At 34.2% G+C, this 17,651-nt stretch overlaps 12 non-coding genes across 12 annotated transcripts; all 12 read left to right on the top strand.

The window, feature by feature from the left end:
* Positions 1–738: 738 nt before the first annotated feature.
* On the top strand, positions 739–820 carry TRNAL-AAG (transfer RNA leucine (anticodon AAG)). Its single transcript has one exon. It is a non-coding gene; the product is annotated as a tRNA-Leu (tRNA).
* A 3,643-nt stretch (positions 821–4,463) lies between these two features.
* On the top strand, positions 4,464–4,545 carry TRNAL-UAG (transfer RNA leucine (anticodon UAG)). The gene has a single exon. It is a non-coding gene; the product is annotated as a tRNA-Leu (tRNA).
* A 231-nt stretch (positions 4,546–4,776) lies between these two features.
* Positions 4,777–4,858, top strand: TRNAL-AAG (transfer RNA leucine (anticodon AAG)). The gene has a single exon. It is a non-coding gene; the product is annotated as a tRNA-Leu (tRNA).
* Positions 4,859–5,814: 956 nt separating this feature from the next.
* Positions 5,815–5,896, top strand: TRNAL-UAG (transfer RNA leucine (anticodon UAG)). Its single transcript has one exon. It is a non-coding gene; the product is annotated as a tRNA-Leu (tRNA).
* A 231-nt stretch (positions 5,897–6,127) lies between these two features.
* TRNAL-AAG (transfer RNA leucine (anticodon AAG)) lies at positions 6,128–6,209 on the top strand. The gene has a single exon. It is a non-coding gene; the product is annotated as a tRNA-Leu (tRNA).
* A 1,254-nt stretch (positions 6,210–7,463) lies between these two features.
* On the top strand, positions 7,464–7,545 carry TRNAL-AAG (transfer RNA leucine (anticodon AAG)). Its single transcript has one exon. It is a non-coding gene; the product is annotated as a tRNA-Leu (tRNA).
* Positions 7,546–8,371: 826 nt separating this feature from the next.
* On the top strand, positions 8,372–8,453 carry TRNAL-AAG (transfer RNA leucine (anticodon AAG)). The gene has a single exon. It is a non-coding gene; the product is annotated as a tRNA-Leu (tRNA).
* Positions 8,454–9,707: 1,254 nt separating this feature from the next.
* TRNAL-AAG (transfer RNA leucine (anticodon AAG)) lies at positions 9,708–9,789 on the top strand. Its single transcript has one exon. It is a non-coding gene; the product is annotated as a tRNA-Leu (tRNA).
* Positions 9,790–10,615: 826 nt separating this feature from the next.
* On the top strand, positions 10,616–10,697 carry TRNAL-AAG (transfer RNA leucine (anticodon AAG)). The gene has a single exon. It is a non-coding gene; the product is annotated as a tRNA-Leu (tRNA).
* Positions 10,698–12,989: 2,292 nt separating this feature from the next.
* On the top strand, positions 12,990–13,071 carry TRNAL-UAG (transfer RNA leucine (anticodon UAG)). Its single transcript has one exon. It is a non-coding gene; the product is annotated as a tRNA-Leu (tRNA).
* A 231-nt stretch (positions 13,072–13,302) lies between these two features.
* Positions 13,303–13,384, top strand: TRNAL-AAG (transfer RNA leucine (anticodon AAG)). The gene has a single exon. It is a non-coding gene; the product is annotated as a tRNA-Leu (tRNA).
* Positions 13,385–17,340: 3,956 nt separating this feature from the next.
* TRNAL-AAG (transfer RNA leucine (anticodon AAG)) lies at positions 17,341–17,422 on the top strand. Its single transcript has one exon. It is a non-coding gene; the product is annotated as a tRNA-Leu (tRNA).
* Positions 17,423–17,651: the final 229 nt, after the last annotated feature.

Raw genomic sequence — 17,651 nt, 5'->3', positions numbered from 1 at the left:
TTGAAAGAATCATTGATTTTTCCTATTGTTAAGAGACTTACCCATATTCCAACAGACTTGTGAGTTCAAATCCCACTGCTGCCACTAGTATGAGTTCTTTTAAACCTTTTTATCTCATTCTTATAATTATGCTAACATGCAAAATTAGCATATGCTTTAATCTCACTGCTGCCAGTATTATGAGATCTTGAAATGTTTTTGTACTTATTCTTATGATTTTGCTAGCATGCAAATTAGCATGTGATATAATCTTCTTTTGTATTTGTATGATTTAGCAGTTTTCAGTTAAGATAAAGACCGTTGATAGAATCTTTGTTTTTGCCTAATGTTTAGAGACATGCCCATTTTCCAAAATGTACTAATTTTAAATGTTGTCAAATGTACTTCACTTTCTCTAAGGAAGCTTAATTAACCATGCTGTTTAAGGTAGCATGGCCGAGTGGTCTAAGGCGCTGGATTTAGGCTCCAGTCTCTTTGGAGGCGTGGGTTCAAATCCCACTGCTGCTAACATATTGAGGTTTTGAAAACCTTTTCAGCTTATATTTATGATTTTGCTAATAGAAAAATTAGCATATTTTTGTATGAGTGCGTGCTTTGCTTTTTTGGAAAAGACAAAAGATAGAATCATTGCTTTTTCCTTTTTGTTTAGAGACCTATCCATTTTCCACAATTCACAAGTTTAAAATGTAGTCAGATACACTAAACTTACTCTCAGGAAGCTCTTTTAATGATGCATTAGGTAGCATGGCCGAGCGGTCTAAGGCGCTGGATTAAGGCTCCAGTCTCTTTGGAGGCGTGGGTTCAAATCCCACTGCTGCCAGTATTATGAGGTTTTGAGAACCCTTTGATCTAATTCTGAGGATTTTGTATTTCCATGAGTGTGTGCATTTCTGTTTTGGAAAAGACAGTTTTAGACTTTAGTTTAGAGACTTACCTAAATTTTAACAGACTTGTGGGTTCAAATGCCACTAGTATGAGTTCTTTTAAACCTTTTTATCTTATTCTTATAATTATGCTAACATGCAAAATTAGCATATGCTTTAAACCCACTGCTGCCAGTATTATGAGATCTTGAAATGTTTTTGTACTTATTCTTATGATTTTGCTAACATGCAAATTAGCATGTGATTTAATCTTCTTTTGTATTTGCATGATTTTCCAGTTTTCAGTTCAGATAAAGACTGTTGAAAGAATCCTTGCTTTTTTCTAATGTTTAGAGACATGCCCATTCAAATCCCACTGCTGCCATTATTATGAGGTTTTGAGAACCCTTTGATCTAATTCTTATGATTTTGTATTTTCATGAGTGTGTTAATTTCTGTTTAGGAAGAGACAGTTGAAAGAATCTTTGATTTTTCCTATTGTTAAGAGACTTACCCATATTCCAACAGACTTGTGAGTTCAAATCCCACTGCTGCCACTAGTATGAGTTCTTTTAAACCTTTTTATCTCATTCTTATAATTATGCTAACATGCAAAATTAGCATATGCTTTAATCTCACTGCTGCCAGTATAATGAGATCTTGAAATGTTTTTGTACTTATTCTTATGATTTTGCTAGCATGCAAATTAGCATGTGATATAATCTTCTTTTGTATTTGTATGATTTAGCAGTTTTCAGTTAAGATAAAGACCGTTGATAGAATCTTTGTTTTTGCCTAATGTTTAGAGACATGCCCATTTTCCAAAATGTACTAATTTTAAATGTTGTCAAATGTACTTCACTTTCTCTAAGGAAGCTTAATTAACCATGCTGTTTAAGGTAGCATGGCCGAGTGGTCTAAGGCGCTGGATTTAGGCTTCAGTCTCTTTGGAGGCGTGGGTTCAAATCCCACTGCTGCCAACATATTGAGGTTTTGAAAACTTTTTCAGCTTATATTTATGATTTTGCTAATAGAAAAATTAGCATATTTTTGTATGAGTGCGTGCTTTGCTTTTTTGGAAAAGACAAAAGATAGAATCATTGCTTTTTCCTTTTTGTTTAGAGACCTATCCATTTTCCACAATGCACAAGTTTAAAATGTAGTCAGATACACTAAACTTACTCTAAGGAAGCTCTTTTAATGATGCATTAGGTAGCATGGCCGAGCGGTCTAAGGCGCTGGATTAAGGCTCCAGTCTCTTCGGAGGCGTGGGTTCAAATCCCGCTGCTGCTAGTATTATGAGGTTTTGAGAACCCTTTGATCTAATTCTGAGTATTTTGTATTTCCATGAGTGTGTGCATTTCTGTTTTGGAAAAGACAGTTGAAAGAATCATTGATTGTTCCTATTGTTTAGAGACTTACCTAAATTTTAACAGACTTGTGGGTTCAAATGCCACTAGTATGAGTTCTTTTAAACCTTTTTATCTTATTCTTATAATTATGCTAACATGCAAAATTAGCATATGCTTTAAACCCACTGCTGCCAGTATTATGAGATCTTGAAATGTTTTTGTACTTATTCTTATGATTTTGCTAACATGCAAATTAGCATGTGATTTAATCTTCTTTTGTATTTGCATGATTTTCCAGTTTTCAGTTCAGATAAAGACTGTTGAAAGAATCCTTGCTTTTTTCTAATGTTTAGAGACATGCCCATTCAAATCCCACTGCTGCCATTATTATGAGGTTTTGAGAACCCTTTGATCTAATTCTTATGATTTTGTATTTTCATGAGTGTGTTTATTTCTGTTTAGGAAGAGACAGGTGAAAGAATCTTTGATTTTTCCTATTGTTAAGAGACTTACCCATATTCCAACAGACTTGTGAGTTCAAATCCCACTGCTGCCACTAGTATGAGTTCTTTTAAACCTTTTTATCTCATTCTTATAATTATGCTAACATGCAAAATTAGCATATGCTTTAATCTCACTGCTGCCAGTATAATGAGATCTTGAAATGTTTTTGTACTTATTCTTATGATTTTGCTAGCATGCAAATTAGCATGTGATATAATCTTCTTTTGTATTTGTATGATTTAGCAGTTTTCAGTTAAGATAAAGACCGTTGATAGAATCTTTGTTTTTGCCTAATGTTTAGAGACATGCCCATTTTCCAAAATGTACTAATTTTAAATGTTGTCAAATGTACTTCACTTTCTCTAAGGAAGCTTAATTAACCATGCTGTTTAAGGTAGCATGGCCGAGTGGTCTAAGACGCTGGATTTAGGCTTCAGTCTCTTTGGAGGCGTGGGTTCAAATCCCACTGCTGCCAACATATTGAGGTTTTGAAAACTTTTTCAGCTTATATTTATGATTTTGCTAATAGAAAAATTAGCATATTTTTGTATGAGTGCGTGCTTTGCTTTTTTGGAAAAGACAAAAGATAGAATCATTGCTTTTTCCTTTTTGTTTAGAGACCTATCCATTTTCCACAATGCACAAGTTTAAAATGTAGTCAGATACACTAAACTTACTCTAAGGAAGCTCTTTTAATGATGCATTAGGTAGCATGGCCGAGCGGTCTAAGGCGCTGGATTAAGGCTCCAGTCTCTTCGGAGGCGTGGGTTCAAATCCCGCTGCTGCTAGTATTATGAGGTTTTGAGAACCCTTTGATCTAATTCTGAGTATTTTGTATTTCCATGAGTGTGTGCATTTCTGTTTTGGAAAAGACAGTTGAAAGAATCATTGATTGTTCCTATTGTTTAGAGACTTACCTAAATTTTAACAGACTTGTGGGTTCAAATGCCACTAGTATGAGTTCTTTTAAACCTTTTTATCTTATTCTTATAATTATGCTAACATGCAAAATTAGCATATGCTTTAAACCCACTGCTGCCAGTATTATGAGATCTTGAAATGTTTTTGTACTTATTCTTATGATTTTGCTAACATGCAAATTAGCATGTGATTTAATCTTCTTTTGTATTTGCATGATTTTCCAGTTTTCAGTTCAGATAAAGACTGTTGAAAGAATCCTTGCTTTTTTCTAATGTTTAGAGACATGCCCATTCAAATCCCACTGCTGCCATTATTATGAGGTTTTGAGAACCCTTTGATCTAATTCTTATGATTTTGTATTTTCATGAGTGTGTTAATTTCTGTTTAGGAAGAGACAGTTGAAAGAATCTTTGATTTTTCCTATTGTTAAGAGACTTACCCATATTCCAACAGACTTGTGAGTTCAAATCCCACTGCTGCCACTAGTATGAGTTCTTTTAAACCTTTTTATCTCATTCTTATAATTATGCTAACATGCAAAATTAGCATATGCTTTAATCTCACTGCTGCCAGTATTATGAGATCTTGAAATGTTTTTGTACTTATTCTTATGATTTTGCTAGCATGCAAATTAGCATGTGATATAATCTTCTTTTGTATTTGTATGATTTAGCAGTTTTCAGTTAAGATAAAGACCGTTGATAGAATCTTTGTTTTTGCCTAATGTTTAGAGACATGCCCATTTTCCAAAATGTACTAATTTTAAATGTTGTCAAATGTACTTCACTTTCTCTAAGGAAGCTTAATTAACCATGCTGTTTAAGGTAGCATGGCCGAGTGGTCTAAGGCGCTGGATTTAGGCTCCAGTCTCTTTGGAGGCGTGGGTTCAAATCCCACTGCTGCCAACATATTGAGGTTTTGAAAACTTTTTCAGCTTATATTTATGATTTTGCTAATAGAAAAATTAGCATATTTTTGTATGAGTGCGTGCTTTGCTTTTTTGGAAAAGACAAAAGATAGAATCATTGCTTTTTCCTTTTTGTTTAGAGACCTATCCATTTTCCACAATTCACAAGTTTAAAATGTAGTCAGATACACTAAACTTACTCTCAGGAAGCTCTTTTAATGATGCATTAGGTAGCATGGCCGAGCGGTCTAAGGCGCTGGATTAAGGCTCCAGTCTCTTTGGAGGCGTGGGTTCAAATCCCACTGCTGCCAGTATTATGAGGTTTTGAGAACCCTTTGATCTAATTCTGAGTATTTTGTATTTCCATGAGTGTGTGCATTTCTGTTTTGGAAAAGACAGTTGAAAGAATCATTGATTGTTCCTATTGTTTAGAGACTTACCTAAATTTTAACAGACTTGTGGGTTCAAATGCCACTAGTATGAGTTCTTTTAAACCTTTTTATCTTATTCTTATAATTATGCTAACATGCAAAATTAGCATATGCTTTAAACCCACTGCTGCCAGTATTATGAGATCTTGAAATGTTTTTGTACTTATTCTTATGATTTTGCTAACATGCAAATTAGCATGTGATTTAATCTTCTTTTGTATTTGCATGATTTTCCAGTTTTCAGTTCAGATAAAGACTGTTGAAAGAATCCTTGCTTTTTTCTAATGTTTAGAGACATGCCCATTCAAATCCCACTGCTGCCATTATTATGAGGTTTTGAGAACCCTTTGATCTAATTCTTATGATTTTGTATTTTCATGAGTGTGTTAATTTCTGTTTAGGAAGAGACAGGTGAAAGAATCTTTGATTTTTCCTATTGTTAAGAGACTTACCCATATTCCAACAGACTTGTGAGTTCAAATCCCACTGCTGCCACTAGTATGAGTTCTTTTAAACCTTTTTATCTCATTCTTATAATTATGCTAACATGCAAAATTAGCATATGCTTTAATCTCACTGCTGCCAGTATTATGAGATCTTGAAATGTTTTTGTACTTATTCTTATGATTTTGCTAGCATGCAAATTAGCATGTGATATAATCTTCTTTTGTATTTGTATGATTTAGCAGTTTTCAGTTAAGATAAAGACCGTTGATAGAATCTTTGTTTTTGCCTAATGTTTAGAGACATGCCCATTTTCCAAAATGTACTAATTTTAAATGTTGTCAAATGTACTTCACTTTCTCTAAGGAAGCTTAATTAACCATACTGTTTAAGGTAGCATGGCCGAGTGGTCTAAGGCGCTGGATTTAGGCTCCAGTCTCTTTGGAGGCGTGGGTTCAAATCCCACTGCTGCCAACATATTGAGGTTTTGAAAACCTTTTCAGCTTATATTTATGATTTTGCTAATAGAAAAATTAGCATATTTTTGTATGAGTGCGTGCTTTGCTTTTTTGGAAAAGACAAAAGATAGAATCATTGCTTTTTCCTTTTTGTTTAGAGACCTATCCATTTTCCACAATGCACAAGTTTAAAATGTAGTCAGATACACTAAACTTACTCTCAGGAAGCTCTTTTAATGATGCATTAGGTAGCATGGCCGAGCGGTCTAAGGCGCTGGATTAAGGCTCCAGTCTCTTTGGAGGCGTGGGTTCAAATCCCACTGCTGCCAGTATTATGAGGTTTTGAGAACCCTTTGATCTAATTCTGAGGATTTTGTATTTCCATGAGTGTGTGCATTTCTGTTTTGGAAAAGACAGTTTTAGACTTTAGTTTAGAGACTTACCTAAATTTTAACAGACTTGTGGGTTCAAATGCCACTAGTATGAGTTCTTTTAAACCTTTTTATCTTATTCTTATAATTATGCTAACATGCAAAATTAGCATATGCTTTAAACCCACTGCTGCCAGTATTATGAGATCTTGAAATGTTTTTGTACTTATTCTTATGATTTTGCTAACATGCAAATTAGCATGTGATTTAATCTTCTTTTGTATTTGCATGATTTTCCAGTTTTCAGTTCAGATAAAGACTGTTGAAAGAATCCTTGCTTTTTTCTAATGTTTAGAGACATGCCCATTCAAATCCCACTGCTGCCATTATTATGAGGTTTTGAGAACCCTTTGATCTAATTCTTATGATTTTGTATTTTCATGAGTGTGTTAATTTCTGTTTAGGAAGAGACAGGAGAAAGAATCTTTGATTTTTCCTATTGTTAAGAGACTTACCCATATTCCAACAGACTTGTGAGTTCAAATCCCACTGCTGCCACTAGTATGAGTTCTTTTAAACCTTTTTATCTCATTCTTATAATTATGCTAACATGCAAAATTAGCATATGCTTTAATCTCACTGCTGCCAGTATAATGAGATCTTGAAATGTTTTTGTACTTATTCTTATGATTTTGCTAGCATGCAAATTAGCATGTGATTTAATCTTCTTTTGTATTTGCATGATTTTGCAGTTTTCAGTTCAGATAAAGACTGTTGAAAGAATCCTTGCTTTTTTCTAATGTTTAGAGACATGCCTATTTTCCAAAATATACTAATTTTAAATGTTGTCAAATGTACTTCACTTTCTCTAAGGAAGCTTAATTAACCATGCTGTTTAAGGTAGCATGGCCAAGTGGTCTTAGGCGCTGGATTTAGGCTCCAGTCTCTTTGGAGGCGTGGGTTCAAATCCCACTGCTGCCAACATATTGAGGTTTTGAAAACCTTTTCAGCTTATATTTATGATTTTGCTAACAGAAAAATTAGCATATTTTTTTATGAGTGCGTGCTTTGCTTTTTTGGAAAAGACAAAAGATAGAATCATTGCTTTTTCCTTTTTGTTTAGAGACCTATCCATTTTCCACAATGCACAAGTTTAAAATGTAGTCAGATACACTAAACTTACTCTAAGGAAGCTCTTTTAATGATGCATTAGGTAGCATGGCCGAGCGGTCAAAGGCGCTGGATTAAGGCTCCAGTCTCTTAGGAGGCGTGGGTTCAAATCCCACTGCTGCCAGTATTATGAGGTTTTGAGAACCCTTTGATCTAATTCTGAGTATTTTGTATTTCCACGAGTGTGTGCATTTCTGTTTTGGAAAAGACAGTTGAAAGAATCATTGATTTTTCCTATTGTTAAGAGACTTACCCATATTCCAACAGACTTGTGAGTTCAAATCCCACTGCTGCCACTAGTATGAGTTCTTTTAAACCTTTTTATCTCATTCTTATAATTATGCTAACATGCAAAATTAGCTTATGCTTTAATCTCACTGCTGCCAGTATAATGAGATCTTGAAATGTTTTTGTACTTATTCTTATGATTTTGCTAGCATGCAAATTAGCATGTGATATAATCTTCTTTTGTATTTGTATGATTTAGCAGTTTTCAGTTAAGATAAAGACCGTTGATAGAATCTTTGTTTTTGCCTAATGTTTAGAGACATGCCCATTTTCCAAAATGTACTAATTTTAAATGTTGTCAAATGTACTTCACTTTCTCTAAGGAAGCTTAATTAACCATGCTGTTTAAGGTAGCATGGCCGAGTGGTCTAAGGCGCTGGATTTAGGCTTCAGTCTCTTTGGAGGCGTGGGTTCAAATCCCACTGCTGCCAACATATTGAGGTTTTGAAAACCTTTTCAGCTTATATTTATGATTTTGCTAATAGAAAAATTAGCATATTTTTGTATGAGTGCGTGCTTTGCTTTTTTGGAAAAGACAAAAGATAGAATCATTGCTTTTTCCTTTTTGTTTAGAGACCTATCCATTTTCCACAATTCACAAGTTTAAAATGTAGTCAGATACACTAAACTTACTCTCAGGAAGCTCTTTTAATGATGCATTAGGTAGCATGGCCGAGCGGTCTAAGGCGCTGGATTAAGGCTCCAGTCTCTTTGGAGGCGTGGGTTCAAATCCCACTGCTGCCAGTATTATGAGGTTTTGAGAACCCTTTGATCTAATTCTGAGGATTTTGTATTTCCATGAGTGTGTGCATTTCTGTTTTGGAAAAGACAGTTTTAGACTTTAGTTTAGAGACTTACCTAAATTTTAACAGACTTGTGGGTTCAAATGCCACTAGTATGAGTTCTTTTAAACCTTTTTATCTTATTCTTATAATTATGCTAACATGCAAAATTAGCATATGCTTTAAACCCACTGCTGCCAGTATTATGAGATCTTGAAATGTTTTTGTACTTATTCTTATGATTTTGCTAACATGCAAATTAGCATGTGATTTAATCTTCTTTTGTATTTGCATGATTTTCCAGTTTTCAGTTCAGATAAAGACTGTTGAAAGAATCCTTGCTTTTTTCTAATGTTTAGAGACATGCCCATTCAAATCCCACTGCTGCCATTATTATGAGGTTTTGAGAACCCTTTGATCTAATTCTTATGATTTTGTATTTTCATGAGTGTGTTAATTTCTGTTTAGGAAGAGACAGGTGAAAGAATCTTTGATTTTTCCTATTGTTAAGAGACTTACCCATATTCCAACAGACTTGTGAGTTCAAATCCCACTGCTGCCACTAGTATGAGTTCTTTTAAACCTTTTTATCTCATTCTTATAATTATGCTAACATGCAAAATTAGCATATGCTTTAATCTCACTGCTGCCAGTATAATGAGATCTTGAAATGTTTTTGTACTTATTCTTATGATTTTGCTAGCATGCAAATTAGCATGTGATTTAATCTTCTTTTGTATTTGCATGATTTTGCAGTTTTCAGTTCAGATAAAGACTGTTGAAAGAATCCTTGCTTTTTTCTAATGTTTAGAGACATGCCTATTTTCCAAAATATACTAATTTTAAATGTTGTCAAATGTACTTCACTTTCTCTAAGGAAGCTTAATTAACCATGCTGTTTAAGGTAGCATGGCCAAGTGGTCTTAGGCGCTGGATTTAGGCTCCAGTCTCTTTGGAGGCGTGGGTTCAAATCCCACTGCTGCCAACATATTGAGGTTTTGAAAACCTTTTCAGCTTATATTTATGATTTTGCTAACAGAAAAATTAGCATATTTTTTTATGAGTGCGTGCTTTGCTTTTTTGGAAAAGACAAAAGATAGAATCATTGCTTTTTCCTTTTTGTTTAGAGACCTATCCATTTTCCACAATGCACAAGTTTAAAATGTAGTCAGATACACTAAACTTACTCTAAGGAAGCTCTTTTAATGATGCATTAGGTAGCATGGCCGAGCGGTCAAAGGCGCTGGATTAAGGCTCCAGTCTCTTAGGAGGCGTGGGTTCAAATCCCACTGCTGCCAGTATTATGAGGTTTTGAGAACCCTTTGATCTAATTCTGAGTATTTTGTATTTCCATGAGTGTGTGCATTTCTGTTTTGGAAAAGACAGTTGAAAGAATCATTGATTTTTCCTATTGTTAAGAGACTTACCCATATTCCAACAGACTTGTGAGTTCAAATCCCACTGCTGCCACTAGTATGAGTTCTTTTAAACCTTTTTATCTCATTCTTATAATTATGCTAACATGCAAAATTAGCTTATGCTTTAATCTCACTGCTGCCAGTATAATGAGATCTTGAAATGTTTTTGTACTTATTCTTATGATTTTGCTAGCATGCAAATTAGCATGTGATATAATCTTCTTTTGTATTTGTATGATTTAGCAGTTTTCAGTTAAGATAAAGACCGTTGATAGAATCTTTGTTTTTGCCTAATGTTTAGAGACATGCCCATTTTCCAAAATGTACTAATTTTAAATGTTGTCAAATGTACTTCACTTTCTCTAAGGAAGCTTAATTAACCATGCTGTTTAAGGTAGCATGGCCGAGTGGTCTAAGGCGCTGGATTTAGGCTTCAGTCTCTTTGGAGGCGTGGGTTCAAATCCCACTGCTGCCAACATATTGAGGTTTTGAAAACCTTTTCAGCTTATATTTATGATTTTGCTAATAGAAAAATTAGCATATTTTTGTATGAGTGCGTGCTTTGCTTTTTTGGAAAAGACAAAAGATAGAATCATTGCTTTTTCCTTTTTGTTTAGAGACCTATCCATTTTCCACAATTCACAAGTTTAAAATGTAGTCAGATACACTAAACTTACTCTCAGGAAGCTCTTTTAATGATGCATTAGGTAGCATGGCCGAGCGGTCTAAGGCGCTGGATTAAGGCTCCAGTCTCTTTGGAGGCGTGGGTTCAAATCCCACTGCTGCCAGTATTATGAGGTTTTGAGAACCCTTTGATCTAATTCTGAGGATTTTGTATTTCCATGAGTGTGTGCATTTCTGTTTTGGAAAAGACAGTTTTAGACTTTAGTTTAGAGACTTACCTAAATTTTAACAGACTTGTGGGTTCAAATGCCACTAGTATGAGTTCTTTTAAACCTTTTTATCTTATTCTTATAATTATGCTAACATGCAAAATTAGCATATGCTTTAAACCCACTGCTGCCAGTATTATGAGATCTTGAAATGTTTTTGTACTTATTCTTATGATTTTGCTAACATGCAAATTAGCATGTGATTTAATCTTCTTTTGTATTTGCATGATTTTCCAGTTTTCAGTTCAGATAAAGACTGTTGAAAGAATCCTTGCTTTTTTCTAATGTTTAGAGACATGCCCATTCAAATCCCACTGCTGCCATTATTATGAGGTTTTGAGAACCCTTTGATCTAATTCTTATGATTTTGTATTTTCATGAGTGTGTTAATTTCTGTTTAGGAAGAGACAGGTGAAAGAATCTTTGATTTTTCCTATTGTTAAGAGACTTACCCATATTCCAACAGACTTGTGAGTTCAAATCCCACTGCTGCCACTAGTATGAGTTCTTTTAAACCTTTTTATCTCATTCTTATAATTATGCTAACATGCAAAATTAGCATATGCTTTAATCTCACTGCTGCCAGTATAATGAGATCTTGAAATGTTTTTGTACTTATTCTTATGATTTTGCTAGCATGCAAATTAGCATGTGATATAATCTTCTTTTGTATTTGTATGATTTAGCAGTTTTCAGTTAAGATAAAGACCGTTGATAGAATCTTTGTTTTTGCCTAATGTTTAGAGACATGCCCATTTTCCAAAATGTACTAATTTTAAATGTTGTCAAATGTACTTCACTTTCTCTAAGGAAGCTTAATTAACCATGCTGTTTAAGGTAGCATGGCCGAGTGGTCTAAGGCGCTGGATTTAGGCTTCAGTCTCTTTGGAGGCGTGGGTTCAAATCCCACTGCTGCCCACATATTGAGGTTTTGAAAACTTTTTCAGCTTATATTTATGATTTTGCTAATAGAAAAATTAGCATATTTTTGTATGAGTGCGTGCTTTGCTTTTTTGGAAAAGACAAAAGATAGAATCATTGCTTTTTCCTTTTTGTTTAGAGACCTATCCATTTTCCACAATGCACAAGTTTAAAATGTAGTCAGATACACTAAACTTACTCTAAGGAAGCTCTTTTAATGATGCATTAGGTAGCATGGCCGAGCGGTCTAAGGCGCTGGATTAAGGCTCCAGTCTCTTCGGAGGCGTGGGTTCAAATCCCGCTGCTGCTAGTATTATGAGGTTTTGAGAACCCTTTGATCTAATTCTGAGTATTTTGTATTTCCATGAGTGTGTGCATTTCTGTTTTGGAAAAGACAGTTGAAAGAATCATTGATTGTTCCTATTGTTTAGAGACTTACCTAAATTTTAACAGACTTGTGGGTTCAAATGCCACTAGTATGAGTTCTTTTAAACCTTTTTATCTTATTCTTATAATTATGCTAACATGCAAAATTAGCATATGCTTTAAACCCACTGCTGCCAGTATTATGAGATCTTGAAATGTTTTTGTACTTATTCTTATGATTTTGCTAACATGCAAATTAGCATGTGATTTAATCTTCTTTTGTATTTGCATGATTTTCCAGTTTTCAGTTCAGATAAAGACTGTTGAAAGAATCCTTGCTTTTTTCTAATGTTTAGAGACATGCCCATTCAAATCCCACTGCTGCCATTATTATGAGGTTTTGAGAACCCTTTGATCTAATTCTTATGATTTTGTATTTTCATGAGTGTGTTAATTTCTGTTTAGGAAAAGACAGTTGAAAGAATCATTGATTTTTCCTATTGTTAAGAGACTTACCCATATTCCAACAGACTTGTGAGTTCAAATCCCACTGCTGCCACTAGTATGAGTTCTTTTAAACCTTTTTATCTCATTCTTATAATTATGCTAACATGCAAAATTAGCATATGCTTTAATCTCACTGCTGCCAGTATTATGAGATCTTGAAATGTTTTTGTACTTATTCTTATGATTTTGCTAGCATGCAAATTAGCATGTGATATAATCTTCTTTTGTATTTGTATGATTTAGCAGTTTTCAGTTAAGATAAAGACCGTTGATAGAATCTTTGTTTTTGCCTAATGTTTAGAGACATGCCCATTTTCCAAAATGTACTAATTTTAAATGTTGTCAAATGTACTTCACTTTCTCTAAGGAAGCTTAATTAACCATGCTGTTTAAGGTAGCATGGCCGAGTGGTCTAAGGCGCTGGATTTAGGCTCCAGTCTCTTTGGAGGCGTGGGTTCAAATCCCACTGCTGCCAACATATTGAGGTTTTGAAAACCTTTTCAGCTTATATTTATGATTTTGCTAATAGAAAAATTAGCATATTTTTGTATGAGTGCGTGCTTTGCTTTTTTGGAAAAGACAAAAGATAGAATCATTGCTTTTTCCTTTTTGTTTAGAGACCTATCCATTTTCCACAATGCACAAGTTTAAAATGTAGTCAGATACACTAAACTTACTCTCAGGAACCTCTTTTAATGATGCATTAGGTAGCATGGCCGAGCGGTCTAAGGCGCTGGATTAAGGCTCCAGTCTCTTTGGAGGCGTGGGTTCAAATCCCACTGCTGCCAGTATTATGAGGTTTTCAGAACCCTTTGATCTAATTCTGAGGATTTTGTATTTCCATGAGTGTGTGCATTTCTGTTTTGGAAAAGACAGTTTTAGACTTTAGTTTAGAGACTTACCTAAATTTTAACAGACTTGTGGGTTCAAATGCCACTAGTATGAGTTCTTTTAAACCTTTTTATCTTATTCTTATAATTATGCTAACATGCAAAATTAGCATATGCTTTAAACCCACTGCTGCCAGTATTATGAGATCTTGAAATGTTTTTGTACTTATTCTTATGATTTTGCTAACATGCAAATTAGCATGTGATTTAATCTTCTTTTGTATTGGCATGATTTTCCAGTTTTCAGTTCAGATAAAGACTGTTGAAAGAATCCTTGCTTTTTTCTAATGTTTAGAGACATGCCCATTCAAATCCCACTGCTGCCATTATTATGAGGTTTTGAGAACCCTTTGATCTAATTCTTATGATTTTGTATTTTCATGAGTGTGTTAATTTCTGTTTAGGAAGAGACAGGTGAAAGAATCTTTGATTTTTCCTATTGTTAAGAGACTTACCCATATTCCAACAGACTTGTGAGTTCAAATCCCACTGCTGCCACTAGTATGAGTTCTTTTAAACCTTTTTATCTCATTCTTATAATTATGCTAACATGCAAAATTAGCATATGCTTTAATCTCACTGCTGCCAGTATAATGAGATCTTGAAATGTTTTTGTACTTATTCTTATGATTTTGCTAGCATGCAAATTAGCATGTGATATAATCTTCTTTTGTATTTGTATGATTTAGCAGTTTTCAGTTAAGATAAAGACCGTTGATAGAATCTTTGTTTTTGCCTAATGTTTAGAGACATGCCCATTTTCCAAAATGTACTAATTTTAAATGTTGTCAAATGTACTTCACTTTCTCTAAGGAAGCTTAATTAACCATGCTGTTTAAGGTAGCATGGCCGAGTGGTCTAAGGCGCTGGATTTAGGCTTCAGTCTCTTTGGAGGCGTGGGTTCAAATCCCACTGCTGCCAACATATTGAGGTTTTGAAAACTTTTTCAGCTTATATTTATGATTTTGCTAATAGAGAAATTAGCATATTTTTGTATGAGTGCGTGCTTTGCTTTTTTGGAAAAGACAAAAGATAGAATCATTGCTTTTTCCTTTTTGTTTAGAGACCTATCCATTTTCCACAATGCACAAGTTTAAAATGTAGTCAGATACACTAAACTTACTCTAAGGAAGCTCTTTTAATGATGCATTAGGTAGCATGGCCGAGCGGTCTAAGGCGCTGGATTAAGGCTCCAGTCTCTTCGGAGGCGTGGGTTCAAATCCCGCTGCTGCTAGTATTATGAGGTTTTGAGAACCCTTTGATCTAATTCTGAGTATTTTGTATTTCCATGAGTGTGTGCATTTCTGTTTTGGAAAAGACAGTTGAAAGAATCATTGATTGTTCCTATTGTTTAGAGACTTACCTAAATTTTAACAGACTTGTGGGTTCAAATGCCACTAGTATGAGTTCTTTTAAACCTTTTTATCTTATTCTTATAATTATGCTAACATGCAAAATTAGCATATGCTTTAAACCCACTGCTGCCAGTATTATGAGATCTTGAAATGTTTTTGTACTTATTCTTATGATTTTGCTAACATGCAAATTAGCATGTGATTTAATCTTCTTTTGTATTTGCATGATTTTCCAGTTTTCAGTTCAGATAAAGACTGTTGAAAGAATCCTTGCTTTTTTCTAATGTTTAGAGACATGCCCATTCAAATCCCACTGCTGCCATTATTATGAGGTTTTGAGAACCCTTTGATCTAATTCTTATGATTTTGTATTTTCATGAGTGTGTTAATTTCTGTTTAGGAAAAGACAGTTGAAAGAATCATTGATTTTTCCTATTGTTAAGAGACTTACCCATATTCCAACAGACTTGTGAGTTCAAATCCCACTGCTGCCACTAGTATGAGTTCTTTTAAACCTTTTTATCTCATTCTTATAATTATGCTAACATGCAAAATTAGCATATGCTTTAATCTCACTGCTGCCAGTATAATGAGATCTTGAAATGTTTTTGTACTTATTCTTATGATTTTGCTAGCATGCAAATTAGCATGTGATATAATCTTCTTTTGTATTTGTATGATTTAGCAGTTTTCAGTTAAGATAAAGACCGTTGATAGAATCTTTGTTTTTGCCTAATGTTTAGAGACATGCCCATTTTCCAAAATGTACTAATTTTAAATGTTGTCAAATGTACTTCACTTTCTCTAAGGAAGCTTAATTAACCATGCTGTTTAAGGTAGCATGGCCGAGTGGTCTAAGGCGCTGGATTTAGGCTTCAGTCTCTTTGGAGGCGTGGGTTCAAATCCCACTGCTGCCAACATATTGAGGTTTTGAAAACTTTTTCAGCTTATATTTATGATTTTGCTAATAGAAAAATTAGCATATTTTTGTATGAGTGCGTGCTTTGCTTTTTTGGAAAAGACAAAAGATAGAATCATTGCTTTTTCCTTTTTGTTTAGAGACCTATCCATTTTCCACAATGCACAAGTTTAAAATGTAGTCAGATACACTAAACTTACTCGAAGGAAGCTCTTTTAATGATGCATTAGGTAGCATGGCCGAGCGGTCTAAGGCGCTGGATTAAGGCTCCAGTCTCTTCGGAGGCGTGGGTTCAAATCCTGCTGCTGCTAGTATTATGAGGTTTTGAGAACCCTTTGATCTAATTCTGAGTATTTTGTATTTCCATGAGTGTGTGCATTTCTGTTTTGGAAAAGACAGTTGAAAGAATCATTGATTGTTCCTATTGTTTAGAGACTTACCTAAATTTTAACAGACTTGTGGGTTCAAATGCCACTAGTATGAGTTCTTTTAAACCTTTTTATCTTATTCTTATAATTATGCTAACATGCAAAATTAGCATATGCTTTAAACCCACTGCTGCCAGTATTATGAGATCTTGAAATGTTTTTGTACTTATTCTTATGATTTTGCTAACATGCAAATTAGCATGTGATTTAATCTTCTTTTGTATTTGCATGATTTTCCAGTTTTCAGTTCAGATAAAGACTGTTGAAAGAATCCTTGCTTTTTTCTAATGTTTAGAGACATGCCCATTCAAATCCCACTGCTGCCATTATTATGAGGTTTTGAGAACCCTTTGATCTAATTCTTATGATTTTGTATTTTCATGAGTGTGTTAATTTCTGTTTAGGAAAAGACAGTTGAAAGAATCATTGATTTTTCCTATTGTTAAGAGACTTACCCATATTCCAACAGACTTGTGAGTTCAAATCCCACTGCTGCCACTAGTATGAGTTCTTTTAAACCTTTTTATCTCATTCTTATAATTATGCTAACATGCAAAATTATCATATGCTTTAATCTCACTGCTGCCAGTATTATGAGATCTTGAAATGTTTTTGTACTTATTCTTATGATTTTGCTAGCATGCAAATTAGCATGTGATATAATCTTCTTTTGTATTTGTATGATTTAGCAGTTTTCAGTTAAGATAAAGACCGTTGATAGAATCTTTGTTTTTGCCTAATGTTTAGAGACATGCCCATTTTCCAAAATGTACTAATTTTAAATGTTGTCAAATGTACTTCACTTTCTCTAAGGAAGCTTAATTAACCATGCTGTTTAAGGTAGCATGGCCGAGTGGTCTAAGGCGCTGGATTTAGGCTCCAGTCTCTTTGGAGTCGTGGGTTCAAATCCCACTGCTGCCAACATATTGAGGTTTTGAAAACCTTTTCAGCTTATATTTATGATTTTGCTAATAGAAAAATTAGCATATTTTTGTATGAGTGCGTGCTTTGCTTTTTTGGAAAAGACAAAAGATAGAATCATTGCTTTTTCCTTTTTGTTTAGAGACCTATCCATTTTCCACAATGCACAAGTTTAAAATGTAGTCAGATACACTAAACTTACTCTCAGGAACCTCTTTTAATGATGCATTAGGTAGCATGGCCGAGCGGTCTAAGGCGCTGGATTAAGGCTCCAGTCTCTTTGGAGGCGTGGGTTCAAATCCCACTGCTGCCAGTATTATGAGGTTTTGAGAACCCTTTGATCTAATTCTGAGGATTTTGTATTTCCATGAGTGTGTGCATTTCTGTTTTGGAAAAGACAGTTTTAGACTTTAGTTTAGAGACTTACCTACATTTTAACAGACTTGTGGGTTCAAATGCCACTAGTATGAGTTCTTTTAAACCTTTTTATCTTATTCTTATAATTATGCTAACATGCAAAATTAGCATATGCTTTAAACCCA

This window comes from Ranitomeya variabilis, chromosome 5, assembly GCF_051348905.1.
Source record: "Ranitomeya variabilis isolate aRanVar5 chromosome 5, aRanVar5.hap1, whole genome shotgun sequence".
Taxonomy (NCBI): domain Eukaryota; kingdom Metazoa; phylum Chordata; class Amphibia; order Anura; family Dendrobatidae; genus Ranitomeya; species Ranitomeya variabilis.
Note: the sequence above shows the minus strand (reverse complement) of the source record. Positions and strands in the feature narration are given on the sequence as shown.